Source organism: Callospermophilus lateralis, chromosome 15 (genome assembly GCF_048772815.1).
Source record: "Callospermophilus lateralis isolate mCalLat2 chromosome 15, mCalLat2.hap1, whole genome shotgun sequence".
NCBI lineage: Eukaryota > Metazoa > Chordata > Mammalia > Rodentia > Sciuridae > Callospermophilus > Callospermophilus lateralis.
In genome coordinates, this window is record NC_135319.1 from 46,398,372 (window position 1) to 46,424,248 (window position 25,877).

Below are 25,877 nucleotides of genomic sequence, written 5' to 3' on the forward strand. Positions count from 1 at the left end.
TCAATTTGCATTTCCTCATCCCTGCTAAAGTTGAACGCCTTTTCTCATGTTTACTTGTGGTCTGGGTTTTTCTTCTTATTGCAGGTTTATGGCCTTTGATCATTATTCTATGAAGATATTTCTTAGCCAGGCATGGTGGCACACACCTATGATCCCAGCAGCTTGGGAGGCTGAGACAGGAGGATGTAGACTTCAAAGTCAGTCTCAGTAATTTAGCAGGCCCTAAGCAAATCAGTGAGACCCTGTCTCTAAATAAAATATAAATATAAAAAAGGGCTGGGGATGTGGTTCAATGGTTAAGTGCCCCTGAATTCAATCCCCAGTACCAAAAAAAAAAAAAAAAAAAATCCTTTAAAAATTGATTTTTATAAGTTGTTTTGTTTTTGTTTTATCTAGGCCTGGCACAGTGATACACACCTGTCATCTCAGCTCCTCAGAAAGCAGTAGGATCACAAGTTTGAGGCTGTCATGGACAATTTAGGGAGATCCTGTGTCAAAAAGTAAAGAGGGTTGGTACAGTGGTACAGTATCACTGGGAGCAAATCCCAGTATGAACAAACAAAAAAGGTTAAGATGATAACCTTGTATGTGTGTGTGTGTGTGTGTGTGTGTGTGTGTCTATGTGTGTGGTAGTGGGAATTGAATCCAGGGTCACTCTACCACTGAGCTACATTCCCAGTCCTTTTTATTTATTTTGAGGCAGAATCTTGGTAAATTGCCCTGGCTGGCCTCAAAGTTGCGGTTCTACTGTCTCATCTTCCCAGATTGTTGGGATTACAGATATGAGCCACTGCACCTTGCTGTCATGTATATTTTACCACAATGACTAATGAGAATTTTTAAAAAGGAGAAAACAAAAAATAAACTGTGCAATATTGGAAGAATGCACTCTAGGCTTAAGAACTGGGACTTGTATTAGGTGGTATATGCCTGTAATCATATCCATTTGGAAGGCTAAGGAAGAAGGATCACAAGTTTGAGGCCAGCCTCAGCAATTTAGCCAAGACCTAAGTAAAAAAGGCTGGGGATGTGGCTCAGTAGTAAACACCCCTGGGTTCAATCCCTAGAACCAAAAATAAAAAATAATAAAATAAAAGACCTGGAGGGCTGGGGCTGTAGTTCAGCGGCAGAGCACTTGCCTTGCATGTGTGAGGCACTAGGTTCGATCCTCAGCACCACATCAAAATAAATAAAGATATTGTATCCATGTACAATTTAAAATAAAATAAAAGACCTGGAGATGTAGCTCAGTGGTAAAGCACCCATGGAATCAAGCCCCAATACCAAAAACTGTGAACTATTTATGCACACTCAAATAATGCGTGGGCTTGGTGTAGGTACTTTAAAATATTGGATGAATAATTTAAATAAAAATCCTTCTGCCAACATCTACAGCCAAGTAGGGGCCCCTACAAGAAATAGAAAAAAGTGGTTCTGGCAGGAAGAGGCAGGGAACAGTGATATGAGGGTAGAGGCAAGTTGTTCAGGCTCCCCTTGAGCCTGACAAGACTCAGGCTGGGCTGAGAGGCAGTTGCAGGAGAAGATTCCATGAAGGTGGAGCCAGTGGAAGGGGTTCTGGAAATTGGTCTGAGTGTTCTGAGAACCCCACCAGCCTTCTGGGTCCTCTGAAAAAAGACTGAGACGTTACTTGGGACTTCTCTCCCACCTCCCCCCAGCCAGACTGGTCCTGTGACTTTTCTACTCTACTTCTGTCCCTCTTCTCATTGGCCCTTCCCTTCCTGCTTGTTGCTACCAGCCTGGAACTTTTTAGTTGGTCTCCTCCCCTCTAATCTTCTCTAACTGAACTTATGCAAAGTAACCTTTCTAAATATCAGTTTTTATATTTTAAGTATTTGATGATGAACTCCATTTTCTATGTATTAAAACCTAAACTTAGATGTTTGAAGAACTTTGTAGAACTCAGTTCTTTAGCAACTGGTTCTTCCTCTATACATTCCATGGGTATTTGGTCTTTAAACTTTTTGTTTTGTTTTGTAGTGCAGAGGAACCCAACCAGGGCCTTGCACAAATGTGGCAAGTGCTTTACTAAGAGCCACATCCTGCCAAGTACAGTGGCTCACACTTGTGGTCCCAGAGACTTGGGAGGCTGAGGCAGGAGAACTGCAAATTCAAAACCAGCCTCAGCAACTTAGAGAGGCCCTAAGCAACTCAGTGAGATCCTGTCTCAAAATAAAAAATAAAATAGGGCTGGGGCACGGCTGAGTGGCAGAGCATTAGCCTAGCACATGTGAGGCCCTGGGTTCAATCCTCAACTCCACATAACAAATAAAATAAAGGCATTCTGTTCATCTACAACTACAAAAAACAAAAAGTTAAATAAATATAAGGTAAATTGGGGATATGACTCAGTGATTAAGTACGGTGGGTTCAATCCTCAGTACCAAAAAAAGCCACATGCCCAGTTTACCTTTAAAAACTTTTATTATGGAAAAATTAAACATACACAAAAGTAGAGAATACATCAAACCCCTGTGTCCCTTGCATAACTTCAGCTTTTGTCAACATGTGGTTAGCCTTGTTACATCTGTATCCCCTGACAACTGCCTGAACTACCATTCTCTGGACTGATGAGCTTTCTAAAATCTTTGCTTTTTTTTATTTTCAAATAATGTTTCTTATAAAAAATTGAACAATCACAAATGTTTAGAACAAAGAATGTGAAAGCTTCCTTTAAACCCACATTTTCTTTTTTTTTTTTTAGTTGTATATGGACTCAGGTGCCTTTATTTGTTTTTGTGTGGTGCTAGGATTGAACCTAGTGCCTCACATTTGCAAGGCAAGTGTCTACCACTGAGTTATAGCCCCAGCCCTCCACATTCTTGATATAATCATTGTTCATAGTTTGGTATAGGTCCTTTCAGATTTTGTGCTGTTAGCATATAACAATATTAACAACTATTTCATCTGTTTTGCAAATTGCTTTTTCCACTAAACAGTGTATCTTAGACAGGTTCCATAGTAGTTGGAGCAGATCTACCTTGTTTTTCTAACAGCTGGATTACTTACTCTACAGAGAGTAAGACGATAACCTTGTATGTGTGTGTATGTGTGTGTGTGTGTGTGTCTATGTGTGTAGTATTGGGAATTGAATCCAGGGGCACTCTACCACTGATGTATTTAACTAGCTTCCGCTGGAGGACAGAGTGACCAGCTTCCCATCTTTTCACTGCTATGCACAACAGTTACCGTGTATGTGTTTTTACATATACCTGTATTGTACAAGTATTTCTCCAAGAAAGGATCTCAGAAGCACAACTGCTTGGTCCACAGGCAAAGACATATGAACTTTATACAGGTGCTGAGAAATGGATAAACAGCATATTAAAGTACTTCTTCTGCCACATTACTGGGTATAATTAATCTACCCCAGCTTTACCAGTCTGATAAGCTAAAACTAGTATTTAATTATGATATGAATCTCCTTTTTAAAAAAAAAAAATTTTGTTTTAGTTGTAGTTGGACACAATACCTTTATTTTATTTTTATGTGGTGCTGAGGATTGAACCCAGAGCCCGACATATGCTAGGAGAGCACTCTACTGCTGAGCCACAACCAATTCCAAGAATTAAATAATCTTTTTAATTCTCTGTTTTAATTTCTGTTTACCAATCATCAGAAGTCCCAGTAGGGGAGGAAAAAGTGCGGTTACTGGTAGGAGAACAATCCAGAGGGAGTATCTGATCCTGGAAAGGTGGGTGGGGTCTAGATGGCCCAGTGCCCTGGGGGTCAGGCTAGCCTGGATTGATCCTACTGTAAGATAAAAGGAGCAACTGGAGAAATCTGCGCCAGTTCCTCTGGGTTTAGACTTGTCCTTTATTAGAGAGCCTGAAAATCCAGCCCTGCCTTTGGCTTCATATTTGGAAAGAGAATTCCAGAGAAGCTCAGCTTCTGGCCAGCTCTGCAACCCCCACCCCCATTCGCCTTCAAATGTACCAGTGCTCAAATAGGATTCTAGGCAAAGATGGCAGATGTTGGAATCATTGGAAAATTGAGATACAAATTATTCATATAAGAAATTTTTGTGGCTGGGGATATGGCTCAAGTGGTAGCGCGCTCGCCTGGCATGCGTGCGGCCCCGGTTGGATCCTCAGCACCACATACAAACAAAGATGTTGTGTCCGCCAAAAACTAAAAAATAAAGATTAAAAAAAATTAAAAAAAAAAAGAAATTTTTGTAAAAATTGTAATGCCTGAATTTCTGTATCTTTCAGTATTTACAGTAAATAATGTTAACCTAAATTATTCCCTACAAAAGACCTGAATTCAGAAAATTACATGGATTTGGTGGCTACATTAGTTGGATTGGTCAACCAATATTCCCAAATGGTTCCTGAGTTACAAGACATCGTTTTCTCTTCCTTCCTTCCTTCCTTTCTTTCTTCTTTTGTTTCTGTGTGTGTGTGTGTGTGTGTGTGTGTGTGTGTGCGCCAAACCCAGGGCCTCATACATGCTAGGCAATCACTTTACCACTGAGCTACCCCACTAGCTCTTCAAGGATTGTTGATAGACACAGAATGCAAGCAGAATAAGAGAGACCTGGTCTGGAGAGAATATGATTTTATTTCAAAATGAACTGTCAAGCCTGTAGAAGGCTCTGCCTGGATTTCAAGCACCCCACCACCAGCACCAAAAAAAAAAAAAAAAAAAAAAAAATCAAGATCATAAAAACAAGGAAAGGCTAAAGAATTCTTGTACAGGAGATTAAGAAAACAAGACAACTAAATACAACATATAATTCTGGATTGGCTCCTGATATAGGAAAGAAAAAGCCATAAAGACCTTTGTTAGGACAATTAGTAAAATTCAAATGTGAATTTCAGATAACAGCAATTTAACAATATTAAATTTTCTAAATTTAATTGTTGTAGTGTGATTATTTAAGATGTCCTTAGTATTAGCAGGGGAAGATGGAACTATTTAGCAGTGAAAGTCTACAACGTGTTCTCAATTAGATCATTACAAAGACAATAATAGTATATAATGTATATGGAATGATAATGAAAATATCACAAAAACAACTGGTTGAATCTAGGTGAGGAATGTTTAGGAGTTTATTGAAGTGTTTTTGCAACTTTTCTATACATTTGACATGTTTTTCTGGATAGAGTTAAAAAATAAGAATGTCTTTTAAGACATGGAAAGGAATGACTTCAGTGGTTGGTTAGAGCGGCTCCCTGTTACTCTGGGAGGAGAGGGCTGTGCGAGGTGAGCAGCATCCTATGCCTGAAGCCAGCCCTCCTAGTGCCACAATGATGTCTCTTGTTCCTGGGTGTCCCTAGTGTTACATCAATGAATGTGCTCATGGAAGTGCCTCTCAGAAGATGATAACCAATGGCCTAGCCCCCAAATAAAATCAGTTTGGGGAAAAAGGTTTCACTTTCCACCTTTTCCCAAATTTGCCCCTGAAAATCAAGCAATTTACGCAGCCCTGGCAGCAAAACCTAGCCTATACCACCTCTGTTAGAGGGTGGAAGTAACCTGTGCTTTCTCACTTTACATTTTTCTTTTTCTTCCAGGTGAGCTCAGGAATGCTTTGAAGTTTCCATAGATTTGAGTTAATCATTTGCATAACACAACCTGACCACTCCATTCTTTCCTATTAGAAAGAAGCCTGCCTGGCGGGCAAGGTGGCGCATTCTTGTAATTCCAGTGACTCTGGAGGCTGACCTAGGAGGACCGAGAGTTCAAAGCCAGTCTCAGCAACTTAGTGAGGCACTAGCAACTCACTGAGACTCTGCTCTAAATAAAATATAAAAGGGGCTGGGGATGTCGCTCAGTGGTTAAGCACCCCTGAGTTCAATTCCTAGTACCAAAAAAAAAAAAAAAAAAGAGAGAGAGAGAGAGAGAAAGGAGCCTTTCTTTTTCTCCTAAACCTCTAACAAGTTGAGGTTCTTCAGAAGCTGCCCCAGGACCCATAGATGGTGATTTCCCTGTCAGTTCAGCCAGCGGGAACTGGAACACAGTGAGTCCGACCAGGGCTGGGAGAGTATTGGGGTTGTTTGCTGGGAAGTGGGGTTGTGCCAGTGATGGCTGGGGTGAAACTGTCTAAACCCATGTACCCTTGAATGTCGAAGCTGCTGAGTATGATGCTGGGTTATACCTTGAACATTCACTCCATTTTTGTTGCAAAACATGACTGTTTCGTGGCAGAACTTGATAGAATTCGAAAATGTTTTTCTTTGAGTACTATGCAGATTTGCCTAGGAGACTACAAGTTCTGGGTGCTCCTTACAAAGTTGAACTACAGTCAGTGAAGAGTATCTATTGGGTGCCTTTTTAGGGGTTGAGTGGTGAACCAGATAGTGAAGAAGCTCAGAGAAATAAGGGTTGCAACAATGCACTATATCAGTGCAGAAAGTATATCAAAGCAATTACTGGGAGATTGCACAATGAGTTTTTTCCCCCCTTGTACTGGGGATTGGAATCCAGAGATACTTTACCACTGAGCTGTATCCCCATCCCTTTCTATTTTTTATGTTGAAGGCCTTGCTAAGTTGCTTAGGGCCTCACTAAGTTGCTAAGGCTGACCCCGAACTTGTGATCCTCCTGCCACAGTCTCCCCAGCAACTAGGATTACAGTAATGTGCCATCATGCCCAGCAACAATATGTATTTCAAATTAAAAATTTGTTAATGATTTTTAAAAGTTTATTGGCCCAAAAAAAAAAAAAAAAAAAAGTCAGAAGTCAGAAGTGGGGCATGGGTAATCTTGGAGACTCCCAAGGCTGAGGCAGAAAGATCGTAAATTCAAGGCAGCCTGGGCAATTTAGTGAGACCCTGTCTCAAAATAAAACATAAAAAAAGGACCTAGGGGGCTGGGTTGTAGCTCAGTGATAGAGCACTTGCCTAGCACATGTGAGGCACTGGGTTTGATCCTCAGCACCATATGAAAATAAAGCAAAGGTATTGTGTCCATCTACAACTAAAAAAAAAAGGACATAGGATGTAGTTCAGTGGTAAATAAAGCTCCCCTGTGTTTAATCCCCAGTAACAACAACAACAACAAAAATCAGAAATAAGAAAAAACATTTGCATGTATGTCAGTTGGAGGGCTAAATCTAAGTAAATTTAAACAGACCTGTTAGAAACTGAGGCCAAAGACACTTGAGTTGACAGTTAAAGAAAAGGAAATACAAATGGGTCTTAAAAATATGAAAAGGGACACAATTTCACTCCCTACTAAGAAAAAGGCACATTGAAATTTCAATGGAATACCTTTATCACTTTGGCTAAGAACCAAAGGTTGATGACACTGTTGGAGAAGGGCTGGGGAAACATGCTGCTTCCCATCTCAGAGAAGTGTGCTTTGGAACAAACTCCTTGCGGGACAAGTTGGGCAAAACTTTCAAATTAAAAATTCATATTCTGGGTTGGAGGGGAAGGGAGGGACCATGGGGTTATTAATGATGGTGGAATGTGATGATCATTATTATCCAAAGTACAGGTATGAAGACACGAGTTGGTGAATATACTTTGTATACAATCAGAGATATGAAAAATAGTGCTCTATATGTGTAATAAGAATTGTAATGCATTCCACTGTCACATATAAATAAAAAAAAATAAAAAAGGTTGGAGATTTCAAAAAAAAAAAAAAAAAATTCATATTCTGACCAGGCGCAGTGGCACATGCCTGTAATCCCAGCAGTTTAGTAGGTTGAGGCAGGAGGACTTCAAATTCAAAGGCAGCTTCAGCAACACAGTGAGGCCCTAGGCAAGTTAGTCTCAAAAATAAAATATAAAAAGGGCTGGAACCCTTGGGTTCAATCCCCAGTATCATAAATAATTAAATAAATAGATAAATAAATAAATAAAAGGTTATACTGGAAACTGGGAATGTAATTCAGTGTTAAAGCAGGTGCTTAATTGTCCCCTGAGCATCCCTCACCCCCCAATGAAAACCAAATCAAACCAAAAAACAAAATAAACTTTTGAAACCCAGCAATTTCACTGCTTGGAATTTATCCTACACACATACTTAAAAGTTGCAAAATGTCATACTGTTAAGTGAAAAAAGCAAAGTGCAGAACAAGATATCAATGGGTATACACATAAAATCATGTTAACCAACACATGCCTGTAATCCCAGCGACTCAGGGGACTGAAGCAGAAGCATCCAAGTTTGAGGACAGCCTCAGCAATTTAGCAAGAGCCTGCCTTAAAACAAAAAATAAAACAGAGGACTAGAGATGTAGCTCAGTGGTAGAACCCAAGGAGGGTTCAATCCCCAGTTACCTCCAACTCCCACCACCACAGATAAATCAGGTGGTTACTTTTCCCAATTGCTGGGTAGTTTGTTTCCATGTTTTTATGAGGATGTATCAGTTTTTGTAAACTAAGGAGATCAAGAAACAGATTTGTGACACCAGCCATCGTAGCATCATCGTTATTTGTTAAGCAGGCTGTTATTTTTTTTCCCTCATACTCATAATAACCCTGTGAGGTAGGGAGGAAAACTTCCACTTTGTAGCTGAGGAAGGGGGTTTAAAGGAAGTGAAGTGACTTGTCTTTGGGGCACATAGCTGGAATGGTGACACAGACCAAGATTAGCTGGGTTACCAAACCCCTGCTCTAAAGCTCATCTGCTTAGAACATTTTTAAGACTTTTGATAAACATTGCCAAATTACTCTTCAGGCCTGATGGCAGAGCTGAATGGTAATGCAGGCCTATAATCCCAGCTGCTTGGGAGGCTGAGGCAGGAGGATCTCAAGTTCAGATCAGCCTGGGCAATTTAGTGAGACCCTGTCTCAAAATAAAATAACAAGGGCTGGGAATGTGGCTCAATGATAAGAGCGCCCCTAGGTTTAATCCTCAGTATTGTTTAAAAAAAAATTAGCCAATGCAATCAGAGGTTTCCTTACAGCTTCCAGACCTTTGCATTTATACAGCAGACCCAAATCCTAGAGGTCTCGCCTATTCAGAGGCTTATTCAGATTGATAAAGGTGGCAGGAAGAAGTTGGATGTGACATTTAAACAAAAGCAACACTAAACACAAGATCTGTATACTGCTCTTTGTAACAGAGTAACAAAGGTCTGGGGTCACCAACACTGAAATGACCCCTCTGCTTGATTGTTGAGGTGCTGGCTGTTGATGGCCTCAGGGCTTGCCAGCTGGGACCCTGCCCAGGAGAAAGCCTGTCAGTTTGCAGAGCCTTCTGCCCTGCCTGCCCTGCCTCTTTCTCCTGTAGGCCACTGTTTTGCTCTGCTCTGCTCTACTTGGGGTGGGGAGGTGGGGGGTGTCAGGCCACGCCAGCAGGAAGATTCAGTGGTGGGTTCCTGGGAAGGGAGGCTGAGTGCAGGGTACCCTCTGAGCACAGTTGGAGGCCAGCGGCAAAGCCTGCTTTCCTTGGAGTTTTGTATGCCTGACAGCAGCCCCTCAGCAAGGTGAATTCTTTCAGTAAGGGTCTCATTCACACGCTGCCAAGACATCCGCGATCTATTCTTGAATTCACACAAAAATTAAAAGAAAAACAACGGCCTGGCTAATTTGGAAAACTTGTGAGATGCAGCTGGTTCTCTTTGCCCTCCGAAATGCTGGGCCTTCCGGCCCCCGCCTTGGGGAGGTCTCCCAGGAGTTATTTTGTACCCTGTGGCTCCAGGCCTCATTGTGACAGCTGAGTGACTTAGCTGGCACCGTGGGATCCAGAATGACAAAGGCACAGAGCATGGGCGGCCTGGTGGCATTCAGGGGAGGGTGATGGCAAAGGATGGCAAGGGATGGGGGAGCGGAAGGAGGGAGGGTACAAAGCTGGCATGGTGCTTGCGCCTCATGGATCCCCCACTCCAGCTCTGGCCCTGAGGGCCAGCAGTGGTGTCCTTGCTCACTCCACCCTTCTGTGGAAATGAATTCTCTCTCTCTCTCTCTTTTTTTTTTTTTTTTAAATTGGGGATTGAATTCAGGGAGGCTTTACCGCTGAGTTACATCCCAGTCTTTTTATTTGAGTCTGGGTCTCACTAAATTGCTGAGGGTTTGGCTAAATTTCCAGGCTGGCCTCAAACTTGACATCCTCCTTCCTTCAGCCTCCTGCCCCAGCTCTGTAAAAGGATTCTTGTATGAATTAAATGTGAGGCTTTTGCTGGCCAGAAAGTGGTACTTCCAGTGTCCTTGCAGCCTGCAGACCAGGCCTTTCAAAGGCCTAATCTGAGATGGTCCTTTTCTCAGTTACTGCCAATTGTACCTCCTTTCAATCTCATCCATGAATCCAAGAAGCGCCAGGACTCCTTCCCTCTGACTCAGATGCCATTTTGCCCTCCTGGGTCTCTCATCTTTGTGCCTTGCAGTCCTTAGTGGTGCCAGCTTCTTTTTCCTCTGAAGGCCTCCAGTCTTGGTCCTACGGCTGAACATTCCACTGAGGCCACCCTGAGGAATGAGCTACTTCAGGGCTGGACTTTGAGCTCAGACCTCATTAAGGGGCCAATGGAAGGAAATGAAGAGTCTGGCTGGCATTTCTGAGCTCCTGCTAATTGTTCAACACCTCAGGGCCACAGTTTCCTTGTCTGTAAAATAGAGAATAATAGCAGTATTTAAACAGGATTGTTGTCAGGATCAAATGAGCCAATTCAGGGAAATCACTTAGCGTTGTAAGTACTCCATAAGTGTTAGCTATTATTAATAACAATGTTACACCAAACACTCTAGAGCCATGTTCAGCAAACATGTTCCCTACATCCACTTCAGCATCCTGAGTTTCCACACTATTTATCCTTAGAGATTTTGAGTGGAGCCACAGAATTACACAACAACATACCAACGTCATTCCCCCAACTCTTTTAATTGACAAGAATAAAGTGTACTTCCCTTGGCCACCTTGTAAATCAGGCTCTTAGGTCATTAGCTGTTTCTTAGAGCTCCAAAACTAGGCTGAGAAATTGTAAGGAGGGCTCTGCACAGATTGGAGGCAGAATTTCTTTCCCTTAAAATGCAGTCATATTTGCAAGAAACATTCATATTTCCAAAATAACTTACAGCCGTGAGAAGGCCAATTATTGGAAACCAATGCATCAATTTCTGTCGTAGTTTGTTTTGTGCTGCTACAACAAAATACCCGGGCTTGTAATTTATAAGGGTAAAAAATTGTGTTGTATATTTTATGGATGATGAGAAGTCCAAGATTGAGGTGCCTCTTGGCTTTCTATTTCTAAGATGAATGCTATGTCCTCACATGGCAGAAGGCAGAGGGACTTTAAGAAAGGTATTTGTAGGGCTGGGGATGTGGCTCAAGCGGTAGCACGCTCGCCTGGCATGCATGCTGCCCGGGATCGAGCCTCAGCACCACATACAGACAAAGATGTTGTGTCTGCTGAAAACTAAAAAAAAATTAAATAAATATTAAAATTAAAAAAAAGAGAGAGGTATTTGTAAAGTATCGCATTTAGGTGATATATTAATTTAGATTAAGCATCACTATATACTGCAGTACAAAAAAAATCAATATCTTTTGACTTTTTTTTTTATAATTCTCTCAGTCTCAACTTCCCCTTCTTTTTTTTTTTTTTTTTTTAAAGAGAGAGAATTTTTTTTTTTTTTTAATGTTTATTGTTTAGTTTTCGGTGGACACAACATTGTGTCAGGGGAACATAGGAAATATTTGGTCGATGTTAAGTCTTTCTCCCACAAAGAGGTACTACAAACTACAAGTAAACTTGTAGTTGTTATTTCAAGTCATCAGTTGTTGGTTTTTTTTTTTTTTTTTCCTATGCTAGGGTTTGGACCCAGGTGCACTCAATCACTGAGTCACATCCCTAGCCCCTTTAATATTTTGAGACAGGATCTCACTGAATTTCTTGGGGCTGATTTTGAACTCACGAAGTTGCTGAGGCTGGCTTTGAACTCATGGTCCTCCTGCCTCAACCTCTTGTCACTGGGAATATAGACATATGCTATTGTGCCTGGCTCAGGTCATCAGTTTTGTTTCAGGAAATAAATTCTAGCAGTCATTGCCAACTATTTACTAAGGATTATCACTCTAAGTGTGACATTGGGATTGAAAGAAAACAGAAGATATTACTCCCTAGTAAATGTGCCAGGTCATATTAACCACCAAAGTGAGGCACAGAGAGCAGAATAATAGGCAGCAAACTCCTGAAGGGGTCAGCTCAAATAATTGTGGGAATACAGAAAAGCTCTTGAAGATATTCTTGCTGGGTGTGGTGTCACATACCTGTAATCCTAGCAATTTAGGAGGCTGAGATTTTGAGTGGAGGCCAGCCTTAGAGACACCCTGTCTCAAAATAAATAATAAAAAAAGGCTGGGGATGTGTTTCAGTGGTAAACATTTCTGGGTTCAATCTCCAGTATCCAAAAAAAAAAAAAGGGTATAGCATTCTTGATCTCAGAAAGGAAAAAGCTGAGAAGGGAGTAGTTCCAAGTCCATGTGTATACATATATGTATACCAGAGTAGAAAAAATAGCATGTAATGTATATAGTATAAATAGAAGTCACTCATTGGTTAACTGCTAAAATGTTAGCTGTTTAAAGATATTTTCTAATAAATACATGTAGCTTAGAGAAAGTAGTTTCGGATTGGGTATTAGAAGTACTACTTTATAGTGATTAGGAAATATATTCAATGAATACTTACAATGAAGACAGGGTCTTGCTAAGTTGCTCAGAGCCTTGCTAAATTGCTGAGGCTGATTTTGTCTTTTTTTTTTTTTTGTTTGTTTTGTTTTTTTTTTTTTTTAGAAAGAGTGAGAGAGAGAGAGAGAATTTATTTATTTATTTATTTATTTATTTATTTTTAGCGGACACAACATCTTTGTTTGTATGTGGTGCTGAGGATCCAACCCGCGCCGCACGCATGCCAGGCGAGCGCGCTACCACTTGAGCCAAATCCCCAGCCCATCTGAGGCTGATTTTGAACTTGTGATCCTCATGCCTCAGTCATCCTGAGTCACTGGGATTACAGGTATGCACCCCATGCCTGGCTTTACAATGAAATCTTTAAGTTTATGAGGCTTAAAGTCTAATTTGTGAGTTAAAAAAGATTTTAGATAAGCAGAAAGATAACAGATCCCTTATTTTATTCAACATCATTTACATCAAAGTGTAAGGCACTTTGGAGGATATAAAGATGAACCACCCCCAACTCTGCACCTGAAGGAGTTTGTTAAATGAAACTGAACTATGTCCTCCTATAAGCAGTATCTTGTTACTGGGAGACGTTTCAAGCTGATTCCATTGGCTATCCTTGGGATGGAATTTGAAAGACAAACTTCAACTTGAAGTTGAGCAGTGAACTTGCTAACTTGTGTGATGTAATGCTGACTGCATTAGGCACCTTAGAGCTGGAAAAGCAAATTTAGAACCCCTGTCTGCAATTCTGTTGAAAACAATGAAATATTTCCAGACATGAATGATTATGATACTTGCAAACCATCTGAGGAGGCTCCGCATTCTAGTAAGTTATTTTTACTACTCTAGCTTCCTAAGCTGAAAAAATCAACCCAACCTTCAATCACAAAAGGTACTTTTTTTAAAAATTCATTTTGTAGTTGTAGTTGGATACAATACCTTTATTTTATTTATTTATTTTTATGTGGTGCTGAGGATTGAACCCAGGGCCTCACACGTGCTACATGCTCTAATGCTGAGCCGCAACCCAGCCCGCAAAAAGTATTTTGACTCAGGTAAAAAAACTCAAAGAATACCTGCTTAAATATGATCTGTTAGTGCTAGTACCTACAATTATTTTTTCCTTTTTTTTTTAATTGTACACACTTTCTATGCCAGATAGGTAAAAAATTTTATAGTTAAAAAGTGTAGTAGAAAAAAAGAAAGTTATTAAAAAGTTTTATTCTTTTATCATCTTTAGTCATTTAACATACAAGAATACTGACTTTTTGTGAACCACAGGGCAAGTTAATAGAAATTTGTAGAAAGGGTAGTAGGGGCACTCTACCACTGAATGAAGTCCCAGCCCTTTTTATTTTGAGATAGGATCTTGCTAAATTGCCAACACTGGCTTTGAATTCGGAATTTCCCTGCCTCAATTTCTTAAGTAGCTGAGATTACATAGTAACTGGGATTATACAGTAGTAGTGATTATAGACATGTGCCACCATGCCTTGAAGGAGTTACTATTTAAGTAAATTGTAGGTTTTGAGGCTTGGCTAAGACTTTAGAAATGATGTGAAATAACTCCCTTGATTAAATCTATTCATTAATCTAGCAAATATTTATTGAGCATTTATAACATGTCAGGTGCTGTGCTAAACTCAGAGGATATAAACTATCTACATGGGGTTTACTGTTATGTAAACCCAGTGACTTGGGAGGCTGAGGCAGGAGGATCATAAAATAAGTTCAAGGCCAGCCTCAGTAATTTAGTGAGGCCCTAAGCAATTTAGTGAGATGCTGTCTCAAAATAAAAAATAAAAAGGGCTGAGGATGTGGCTCAATGCTAAAAAATGCCCCTGAGTTCAATCCCCAGTACAAAAAAAGGAAAAAAGAAAAGACAAGAAAAAGAAAATCCTAGTGATTGGTCTATGGATACACATTAGTTGCTGGCAGAGATGGATAAAAATAAATCTGGATGCCCTACTTTTTATTATTCATTGCAGGGTATCAAGCCCAGGCTCTCCCACATGCTAGGCACGTACTCTACCACTGAGCTACATCCTTAGCTCCTGTCCTGCTCTTAATTTGGTGTTCTTTGCCATATTCCTTTGATGTGGACCCCTTGTGGGGCATATTTTTTTTTATGTATTGAATATAAAATTAAAACACAACAACTTCCAATTATATAAACACATTGAATTTGTGCATACTAGAGAAAATAGTTAGTGACTAGATTGACATTGACCTATACTTATCCTTGGAAGAATATAAAGTAGTCCTGTAATTTCTTTTTTTTAATTATTATTTTTTAGTTGTCAATGTACCTTTATTCTGCTTATATATGGTGCTGAGAATCGAACCCAGTGCCTCACACATGCCAGGCAAGTGCGCTACCACTGAGTTACAACCTCAGCCTTAGTCCAATAATTTATAAATGTACTCTGGTCAGGTAGCCAATCCAGAGAGTTTCAAGGACTACGTTAAAATGAAAATAAACATGTTGATGTTGATATAAAATTATCTACTCTTGTTACACAGGGAGGGCTATCCTTAATTTGAAGAGCTTATGTAGCTTACTATTTTGTGGGTTAAAATGTCTTTTATTCAGGGTCGGGGTTGTGGCTCAGTGGTAGAGCATTTGCCTAGCATGTGTGAGGCAGTGGGTTTGATCCCCGGCACCACATAAATATAAACAAATAAAATAAAGTTATCATGTCCATCTACAACTAAAAAAAATATTTGAAAAATGCCTTTTATTCCATGAAATCATGCAGATAGTAGATGACCATTAGTCCTTTTAAAAAATGTTCTTGGCTGGGATTGTAGCTCAGTGGTGAGCACTTGCCTCACATGTGTGAGGCACTGGGTTTGATTCTCAGCACCACATAAAGATACATACAGGAAATAAAAGTATTTTATTCATTAAAAGTGTTCTTATTTTAAAAATTAGAAGTTGATGACTGTCAATTTCCTTGAATTGAATTATTTTTGAAGTTTTATTGACTTACAACATTCAAAACTGAATAGTACTAAATCATACATTAGGGTGAGGGCTGGGGATGTGGCTTAAGGGGTAACCCGATCGCCTGGCATGCACGGGGCACTGGGTTTGATCCTCAGCACCACATAAAAATAAAATAAAGATGTTGTGTCCACCGAAAACTGAAAAATAAATATAAAAAAAAATCATACATTAGGGTGAAAGTTTCTTTGGTACAGTCTGAGGGTAAAAAACTGAGGGTTTTTTTTTTTGGTACCAGGGATTGAACCCAGGGGTACTTAACCACTGAGCCACATCCTCAGCCCTTTTTACTTTTTATTTTGGAACTGCGTCTCACTAAGTTGCTTAGCGCCTTACTAAGTTGCTTAGTGCCTTGATAAGTTGCTGAGGCTGACTCTGAACTTTCCTTCCTCCTATCTTAGCCTCCTGAGCCACTGTGATTACAAGCATGTGCCACTGCACTCAGCAAAACTGAGTCTGTATTAGGATTATTTTATAATGATTAGTGAAAGACCCTCTTACTTTTGAGTTTCAAAAACAAAACAATTCTAGATGCATTGATGCACACCTGTAATCACAGTGAATTGGGAGGTTGGTTGAGGCAGCAGGATCATAAGTTTGAGACCAGCCTTGGCAATTTAGGGAGATCCCGTCTCAACATAAAAAATAAGGGGTTAGGGATGGGGTGTGGGCTGTTCATACAGAGAACTTGAGCTTGAATTTTTAAAAAATTATTATTTTTTTAGTTGTCAATGAACCTTTATTTTATTTATTGATATGTGGTGCTGAGAATCGAACCAGTGCCTCACACATACTAGGCAAGTTCTCTGCCACTGAGCCACAATCCCAGCCCTTGAGCTTGAATTTGCTATCTAATTAAATGGTTTGACTGATCATTCTCTGCCTGCTGTGTCTTTGACTAAAGAAACCAGACATTGTGAAATGGTAGGGACAGTTTCTAATCAGTGTTGGGAGAAGATTCCATGTGGCAGTTGGAAAGGGGTATACCTCCTACTAATTTTTTTTTTTTTTTTTATGACTAATTGAATGTAAATAGAATTTACTATGGGCAGGGCCCTGGACAAATAAGCTCAGGGTCCCTGCCTACTGCCTCCTTAGCCAATTTCCTTCATATGGACTTGTTAGGGCATCTGTAAATGTGGTATTTCTTATCAGGCTGTTTGACTGACTTACCTGAGTAAGTAAACAAACCTAAAAGATCAAATCCTCTCTCTTGCACCTGCCCTGCACTTTCTCCTCTTTATTCAGGACTCAAGAACAAATAGGTCACTCTATGGAATCATCTTCAGTCCTGGCCCTTCTGGACAAGAAATATTTCCTTTTTATCTGGGGAAGAAGGATTCAGTTTAGGTCAATGGTTCGGATCCAAGGATTGTAAGATTCAAGACAAGTTGTGGGCTAAAAATGTAGATTTGGGAGCCATCCTGAATCTGAACCTCTGAGGCTGGGCCAAGGGAGCTCTGTGTGAAACACAGATTCCAAGGTCATTCTGATTTCCAGTGATCTGTAGGCCACACTGAGCAGTATAATGAGGGATCACTAGTATTGGCTAGTAGTTGCTGGTGACAGTTATCTTACAATGATGGAGGACAGGACAGATGAGCTTCTATTCATTTTTTTTTTTTTTTTCTTTGTAGTACTTAAGTTTGAACCCAAGGTTTTGCACATGCTAGGCAAGTTCTCTTCCACTGAGATACATTCCCATCCTTTTTTTTTTTTTTTTTTAACTTTTAAGATAATAATTTTTCTTAGTCATACATTTGTTTGAAATGGTTAAAATGTACAGTGATATATAAATGTCACATATCTGCTTTTCATTTCTAATGTGAATTATATATTAATATATCTATAAATAATCTTTGATTTCTTTAATTTCAAAATATTTGCCATTTTTTTCACGAAAATTTTTTATGCACAAACAGGGAAAGTCACACCATATTGGTGTGTTTCAATCAAAAAAATATGGAACGCTTCACAAATTTGCGTGTCATCCTTGCACAGGGGCCATGCTAATCTTCTCTGTATCCTTCCAATTTTAGTATATGTGCTGCCAAAGCGAGCACTCCCATTCCTTTTTGAGACAGAGTCCAAATTGCTGAAACTGGTCTCAAACTTGCTATCCTCCTGCCTTAGCCTCCCCAATAGCTGGGATTACAGGCACACTCCAGCTAAAATGAGCTTCTTGATTTGTAATCCTATAGCCCAGTCATTTGCAAAATTTGCACTGTGCTTGGTTTTCAATTCAAGCTATTTCTAGGTTAACTTCTTAATTGAGCTACTTCACTCAGCAGAGGACCTGAGATACCACAGATATGAGAGAGGTTTAGGAGTAAGCATTAAGTATCACTGGCTGGGTCTCTGTTATCCTTTCCAGTTCCACTTATCTGAAGAGCCAGATTTCTCAAAGGACAAGTAACCCTAGAAGGGAATATCAAGGGGAAAGGTTTCCCCTCTTTACCACACCCGTTAGAGAACTTTTTGTTTATTAAGAATAGAACCTTAAAAAAAAAAAAATCAAGTTGTTGGATAAAGAGATTTTTGTCTCTGTGTTTGCCAGCTCCTGGAGTTACAAGAGTACAAATTTAGGCAAACATGGCCCATTTCTCTTTTTCTGTGGCACTGGGGGATCTAACCCAGGGCCCTGTGCAAGCACTCTGCCACTGAGCTGCACACCAGCCCCATGACCCATTTCTCTCTAAGGTGTCTCTTCATTCTTGATGCATTGGAAATCTTTGTGCATAACTCATTAGTGGTAATGACTGTTAGATGCCCGTAAATCCCCCACCTTGGGATGCAGCCATCTTAAATGTGGACTTAGGGGTTTTTATTGTTCTGAGTTGCTTCTTTTACATACTTTAGTTTGAGTGTACAGATTTGGGGTTTTAAAACTTGTTTTTAATTAAGACATGGTTTATTTTTATTGCTTGAGATAAAATGCAGTCTGAGAGACTCAAATGTAATTTACAAAATAAAGTACATGTGAGCAGACCATAAGGAAAAAAAAAAAAAAAAGAAAAAAAAGAACATTAAGGCTAAAGAGTCTGCCAGGATTCTTAAGTTTACATAGTAATTTCTTGGAGAATAAAAATCTCAGCACCTGCATTATAAAAAGGTACAGCTTATAAATGTCCTTCTCTTTGAAATACCTAAATGAACTAGACTGAATTATAAACTAATGGCTTGTAAAAATTCACCTGAGCAAGCTACTGAATGAAGATTCTAAGTGAAAGAGGTAGGGAGAGATTTAGGAAACCCAACCTGCTGTTTGTTTGTTTTATCTGTAATGTAACTAAAAAGTAGTCAAGCGGATGGTGAAGCTTTCCCTGTGTTTTGTTTCCCTGGGCTGAGCCTGTGAATACCAAGATTTAATCTAAAGAGGGTTGTGTTTTAAAAACTAACAACCAAGTAATAAAACACCTATAAAAGAGGTTTATAATGGAACCAGTGACAATTTTGAGTATAGTATTACAACTCTTCTGCCTCCCCTCTCCCTTTTTCTATCCTTTCATCCAACTCTGTGCCCTTTGTCTTGGCTTCTTTCTCACCTTGCTGCCAAGAAGCAAAAAAGTAGGGACAGCTCACACCCCAAAGTAGCAAACCATCCTTAAAAAATGAGGTGTATATTGTGGTCTGTATTTGATGACAGGGCTGTATTGCTTGCTTTGTTTGTCTAAGATAAGAATTAAGATAAGTTGCTCTAACAAAGTACCTACCTAGTTGTACAGTGTTTTTTAATGGGGAGTTTAAGATGTTGCTGCTGCAAAGTGTCAGTGGCATAAGTCAGTGGCTGGAGTCAACCAGGGCCCAGAGACTGGCCAGTTCTCCCTGCATCATCCCACCAAGGGCCAAGACCGCCTGACTCCAGGGACAGACTTCAGGCAACAGGTGGTTTTCTACCCAGGCCACCATGCCTGAAACTTGGTTCTTCTTCAGAGCCATGATTTTCCTCCCCCTCTCAATGAAATGGCGCCTAGGAAGGGAAACTTCGCGTTCAAACTCTGTAGGAGCCATTTCTCAAGTCTACCTTTCCTATATTCTGAAGCCTCTCCTGCCAGCATCCCACCCATATCCGGGAAGAGCCAGGGGCACTCTCTGTTCAGAGTCCGGAGGGCGCTGGGAGGCATGTGGGCAGCTTCAGAGTGGCCTCCTCTGGACAGCCAGAGGATCCTTCAAACCTCCCTCATGTGGGCCTCAGGAACTCTGGGGGCCCAGGGGAAGCCTGGAAAACCGAACTTCGCCATCAGCCTTCCTTAAAGTGCAGGCTAGGCGAGAGGGGGGAAGGGCCCCCCAGCGATCTCCCCCCAACTCCAGCCCTTCTGCCAGTCGGCTGCACAGCCCGAGAAGCATCCTGAACGTGGCTGAGAGCTCGCTGGCTCCTCGCAGGGCGGGTGAGGGCATCTTGAGGGGCAGCTTCCCCCTCCAGCCCGCGTCTGACATCCCCACTCCCACCCAAGGATGCCGCCGCCGTGCCCTGTCCGCAGTCGCTGAATGTCACTGCTCCCTCTTCCTCCCGATCAGGGTAGACACAGCTCCCAAGGCGTCCCCCACCCCAAAACTGCCGCGAATGCTTGAGGGCACAAGGCCTGGGCGAAGGACGAAGTTTGGGGCCCACCAGGGCGGGAGGGGGGCGCTTTGGTGAGGACCGCACCTCAGTCCCAGCCCTGGAGGGCACATTACCCGCCCCAAACGGCCCTGGCGTCCCCAACCTCCCGTGGACACCGGCATCCCCGCCCTCTCCCGAGGGCGGCGAGCGGAGACCCCCGGGGCGGAGGCAGGTACCCCTGGGGCGGAGACTGGGGCGGGCGGGGTCCGGGCTGCGCCCCCGGCCGGGCCGGGCGGGCTAGCGGGCGGCGCGGGGGGAGCGGGGCTGGGCGGCGCTGCCTCGGGCTCTGTGCGCTGCAGCCCGGAGCCGAGGAGGAGGAGGCGGAGGAGGAGAAGGAGGCGGCGGCGGTGGGTCCCGGGCGGGGGGAGCGCGGCGCTGCGGACCCGGGCGGCTGGCAAAGGACGAGGCGGAGGCTGAGGAAGGCAGCGGGGAGACCCGGGCTGCAGCAACAAAGGGCAGTGAGCGATTGGCCGGGCTGCAGGCGAGGTTAGCCGGGGACCTGGGTGGCCGGAGGCAGCGGCGAACGGTGCACGTGCTTGCAGACACGGGCGAGTGTGGAGCGCGGGGGGGGGGGGGAGGGTGTGCACGCCCGGCGGGTAGGGGCTTGTTCCCCCTCGGCATGGGATGGCGAGGAGGCTGCAGCGACATCGTACTGTCTGCACCCGGCCTGGGGCTTTCAGGGTAGGGGTGTGTGTGGGGGGAGGATGCGAGCCAGGGGGCGGGCGAGTAGTCGCCCGGGACGGGACGGGAGTGAGGGTGGAGGAGGGGGCGGGATGGAACGCTCCAGGCGGCGCGCCCGTCCGCGCGCTCCACCGCGGGAGCTGGCGACTGAGAACCTCGAATTTTAACTTCGCGTGCCCGCCCGCGCGCGCCCGCCCGCGCCCACCCCTAAATCCTGCGGCCGCCGCCAGCGATCAGCTCTCACACAAACTTTAGCTGCGGGCTAGGGGCTTTGGGGTTGAGTGGGGGAGGGGAGAGGGAAAAGGCTCCTGATTGGCGTCGTCCGCAGCCAATGAGGCCTAGCGCCTCTGCCGCTAGTAGACCCAATCCATTTCTAGCGGTAGAGGGGGCGGGTAGGTGGAAGTAGAGGTGGCGCGGTGTCTGGGAGAGAGAAAAAGGGCTGCACCAATAGGTGCCCGGAAGAGGCGGGCCCAGCGGTCTGTTGATTGGTACTGGCAGTGGACCCTCCCCCGGGGTGGTGCCGGAGGGGGGATGATGGGTCGAGAGGTGTGTCTATGTGGAAGCGAGATGACCGGCAGGAACTTGCCCCAATGGGCTGCAGAGTGGTTAGTGAGTGGGTGACGGACAGACCCACAGGCCAACGGGTGGCCGTACGCGTCTGTGGTCTCGTCCAATGGAGCAGCGCCGGGGCGGGGCCGCGGCTCGGGTTTAATGAGACTCCATTGGGCTGTAATCAGTGTCATGTCGGATTCATGTCAACGACAACAACAGGGGGACACAAAATGGCGGCGGCTTAGCTCCTACCCCTGGCGGCGGCGGCAGCGGTGGCGGAGGCGACCGCACCTCCTCCAGGCGGCAGCCGCGGTTTCTTTCACAGGCAGCGACAGCGCCCCCGGCAGGCGCGGTGGCTGTGGCGCGCGGCCAGGTCTGTCACCCACCCCGCGCGTTCCCAGGGGGAGGAGACTGGGCGGGAGGGGGACAGAAAGGGGGGCCGGGGGCTTGCGACGCCCCTCCCACAGGCCTCTGCGCGAGGGTCACCGCGGGGCCGCTCGGGGTCAGGCTGCCCCTGAGCGTGACGGTAGGGGGCGGGGGAAAGGGGAGGAAGGACAGGCCCCGCCCCTCAGCCGGGCCTCCAGGGCAGTGGGCGGGGCCTTAAAGGGGCGGGGCAAAGTCGGGGGGCGGGGCTCGAGTAGTGGGAAGGCGGAGGCTGGGAGGGATTTCTGAGTGGGAATGCTCCTGTAGAAGCGGTGGTGGGGTAGTCGAGGGGGTGGGGAGGATTGGTGAGGGTCGTATGGAATGGGAAGATGAAGGTGTAAATGGAGGTAGAGAATGGAGAGTAGGGAGGGTTGTAATTTTGGAGATATGGAAGGGAGACGGAGGGCTATGGTGAGGGCAGGTGAAATGATGCAGAAGAGCTGGAGTGCAGTCATCTCCGGACAGAGTTAGGATGGTTTTGGGTGTGGTGGATGTGTAGAGTTGAGAATGCATTGCAGAGTAAGTATTGGATTGGGGGTAATATTGACCCCGTGTTGGAAGGTACACTTGCTGTGAAGGAAGAGAGGTATTTGAACCCCCGTGTTGAAATAGGAAGAAGGTTTGCTAACTCAGGAGTATATAAAGCTTTAAAAAACGTGGAAGAGTGGGATAGTTATGTTTGGGAGAGTTTCTGAAAGATGATAAGATTCTCAGCACACTTAAATGTGAAGGAAGAAGAAGGGGGCTGCCATAACTTGTAAAATATTCCCGTAGTAGAAAATATCGTGGACATGGGCTACAGCGGGTGGGAAAAGGCTGCAGTATGAAGAAGGTGGATGGGACTGGGCAATAAGTATAAGTGAAAGTAATTTGGTGAACTGTGCCCGGAATGAGGATGGGACCAGAAAGGTGTTAGTTTGTGAGAAAAAGTTGTTAACTGGAGCCTTGAGGGGCTGGATTTGAGGCTCAGTGGAAGAGCGCTTGCCTAGCATGTGTGAGGCATAGGGTTCGATTCTTAGCATCACATAAAAATAAATAAGTAAAGGTTACCAAAAAAGCTTAAAAAAAAAAAAAAAAGGCAGTCTTGGAGGAGTGCACAGTGTCTCAGGAAGTGGATTTGCTTGTTCCTTCCTTCCTTTTCCTTTTTTTTTTTCTACTGGGGATTGAACCCAGGGGTGCTTAACCACTGAGCCACATCCCCAGCCCTTTCTTATATTTTCTTTGGAGACAAGGACTGAGTTGCTTAGGGCCTCACTAAGTTGCTGAGGCTGGTTTTGAACTCTTGATCCTCCTGCCTCAGCCTCCCAAGGCTTTGGGATTACAGAGGAGCCACTGGGATTAAGTGCACCACCATGCCCAGCAAATTTGCTAGTACTGTTTTATGGGCCGAGTTCAGGGCCGAGTTCAGAGAATGGTGGAAGATGACGGGGTACTTGTTGTGGAGCGACCAAATTATAAATGGTCTTCTGTTCACCATGAAGTTTAAATCTTCCAATTGGGAGAGGATGTCGGAATGTGATAGAATATTAGAAGTTCTGAAGGGGTGGTGGTTAAAGAATTACAAATGTGGGGAAAAAAAGAAGAGAATCCTGAACCAAGTATATTTGGGGTGGAAGTGCCAGGAAATTCAAGGTAAAGAGTGCATAAAGTCCCTTCTTATGTGGCCTGGAGGTGGAAGTAGCAAGTGAGAATTGTTGTATTGGGATTGTGTTCTGTGGTGTTTCAATAAAGTTTTTTTTTTTAAGTACATTCCCTTTGTCTTACTTGTTATACCATATGTTGATTTCATTTTTGAAGATAAAAAAAAAAAACCCTAGGTTATTTTTTGGCATATTCCTGAAATAAAACATTTTAAAAATAGATTTTTTAGTTGTAGTGGACACAATATCTTTGTTTTATTTATTTATTTCTATGTGGTGCGATGATCGAACCTAGGGCCTGGCACATGATAGGCGAGTGCTGAGCCACAACCCCAGCCTAACATTTTGTTCTTATTCATAATTTTTTAAAAGTTTTTTTTAGTTATACATGGGCACAATATCTTTATTTTGTTTATTTATTTTTTATGTGGTGCTGAGGATCGAACCCAGGGTCTCACACATTTGAGGTGAGCGATCTACCGCCGAGCCACAACCCCAGCCCATTATTCATTAAATTTTTACACTTGTATCACAATGAGTTTAAGCACTAATGTTTTTAAGAAGAATTGATAATATTGCATATTTTAGAAAGGGTAAGATTCTTTATTATGTTTTTTTGTACTGATTAGGGTATGCTTGTCTTCGTCTTTACTAGCTCCTGAACTGTTTTTCAAAGTGTTGTACCAGCTTACACTGTATTCAGCAATATGAGTTACCCACTCAGCTACGTTCCCAGACCTTTTTATTTTTTATTTTGAGACTGGATCTCCTTAAGGTGTCCCAACTAGCTTGGAACTTTCCATCCTTCTTCCTCAGTCTCCTGAGTAGCTGGGGTTACAGGCATGTGTCATTGCCCAGAAAAAAGTTTTAATGTTAAAGGAAGAGTTTAGTGAATAACTGGCTGATGGTGATGACATAGCAGAAGTTTTGCCTTTTGGCTGTACCTAGGGCTTCTGAATAGAGTGCATTTTATATTATTGCTGTTATACCATATGTTTATTTCATTTTTGAAGATAATAAGGTGGAGACTGTCAGATGTAAGGCATACTATCAATAAAAAGTAAACAGAGTGAGTAATTCGAGGTAGAGGAAGTATGATAAGTAATTTTAATGTGTTCCAGAAACTTCCTTGGACTTTCACATACCAATTAGAGAAAGATTTTTAAGTAGCTGGGTAAGGTGGTATACTCCTTGATGTTTGGGAGTCGAAACAGGAGAATTCCAGGTTTGAGGTTGGCCTGGGCAACTTAATAAGACCTCTGCCTCAAAAAAGGTGTTGAGATGTAGCTCAGTGGTAAAGTGCCTCCCTACATGTTCAATGCCCCTGGGTCAATATCCAGCCCCCAAAAACCCCCCCAAAACTTAAGTGATCTAGTGCTCAGTTTCTTAGATTGTTCTTTACAATAAACCTTTGGGGGGGCTGGGGATGTGGCTCAAGCCGTAGCATGCTCACCTGGCGTGGGTGCGGCCCAGGTACTATCCTCAGCACCACATGCAAACAAAGATGTTGTGACTGCCGAAAACTAAAAAAAATGTAAATAAAATACATAACAACAACAACAACAAAAACCTTTGGTTTTCCATGTGCATAGGCAGACTTGCATTTGTATTCAGAAAAAAGGAAATTGTTTTATCAAAGTAGAGATGTGATTTGTTATTCCTTGCAGAATGGTAAATGACATGGATGGGAGAAGTGGGATGAAGGGATAGTTCTCTGTAATGCCTTAATTTGCATTTCTAAAGGATCTTTTAAAAAAATAGCTTTATTTATCTATCTATCTATGTATTTATTTATGTATGTGGTGGTGAGGATGGAACTCAGGGCCTCCCATGTGGTAGGCGAGTGCTCTACCGTTGAGCCATAATCCCAGCCCCCTCTAAAGGATCTTTAAACAAATTTTTATTGAACTCCAATAATCTTCTGGTAACTGTCTTATAGTAGACTTGAGAAAGAGAACACACCATAATTTTTATATCATTCATTTTATTTTTTTTTAATTTTTTAATTTTTTTATTTTTTAAAGAGAGAGTGAGAGAGAGAGTGAGAGAGAGAGAGAGAGAGAATTTTAATATTTATTTTTTAGTTTTTGGCAGACACAACATCTTTGTTTGTATGTGGTGCTGAGGATCCAACCCGGACCAAGCGCTTGCCAGAAGGGCGCGCTACCGCTTGAGCCACATCCCCAGCCCTATATCATTCATTTTATTGTTGCTGGATATTTTAGTTGTTTCTGGTTCAGGGCAATAATGCACAAACCTGTTGTAATTATTCCCATACGTGTTATCTAGTATACAAGTTTTTCTAGGGTGTATACCTAGAGGTGAAATTGTTGGTTTATACACAGGTGACCACTTATCCTAGTTTATGCCTATT

The 25,877-nt window shown here is 42.8% G+C and overlaps 1 protein-coding gene and 1 non-coding gene across 5 annotated transcripts in view; one reads left to right on the plus strand and one right to left on the minus strand.

Moving 5' to 3' along the window:
• Window positions 1–17,560: 17,560 nt before the first annotated feature.
• Window positions 17,561–17,667, minus strand: LOC143381679 (U6 spliceosomal RNA). Its single transcript, XR_013088852.1, has one exon. It is a non-coding gene; the product is annotated as a U6 spliceosomal RNA (small nuclear RNA).
• A 2,947-nt stretch (window positions 17,668–20,614) lies between these two features.
• Window positions 20,615–25,877, plus strand: part of Kat6b (lysine acetyltransferase 6B) — a 188,220-nt gene continuing 182,957 nt past the window's right edge. For 3 of the 4 annotated variants that reach the window (XM_076835258.1, XM_076835260.1, XM_076835261.1), the window contains exon 1: window positions 21,621–21,813. The gene's annotated coding sequence lies outside the window, so the exon portion shown is untranslated. Of the gene's footprint in view, window positions 20,694–21,620; window positions 21,814–25,877 lie in introns of those variants that run through there. The other variant, XM_076835259.1, reaches the window with a different exon arrangement.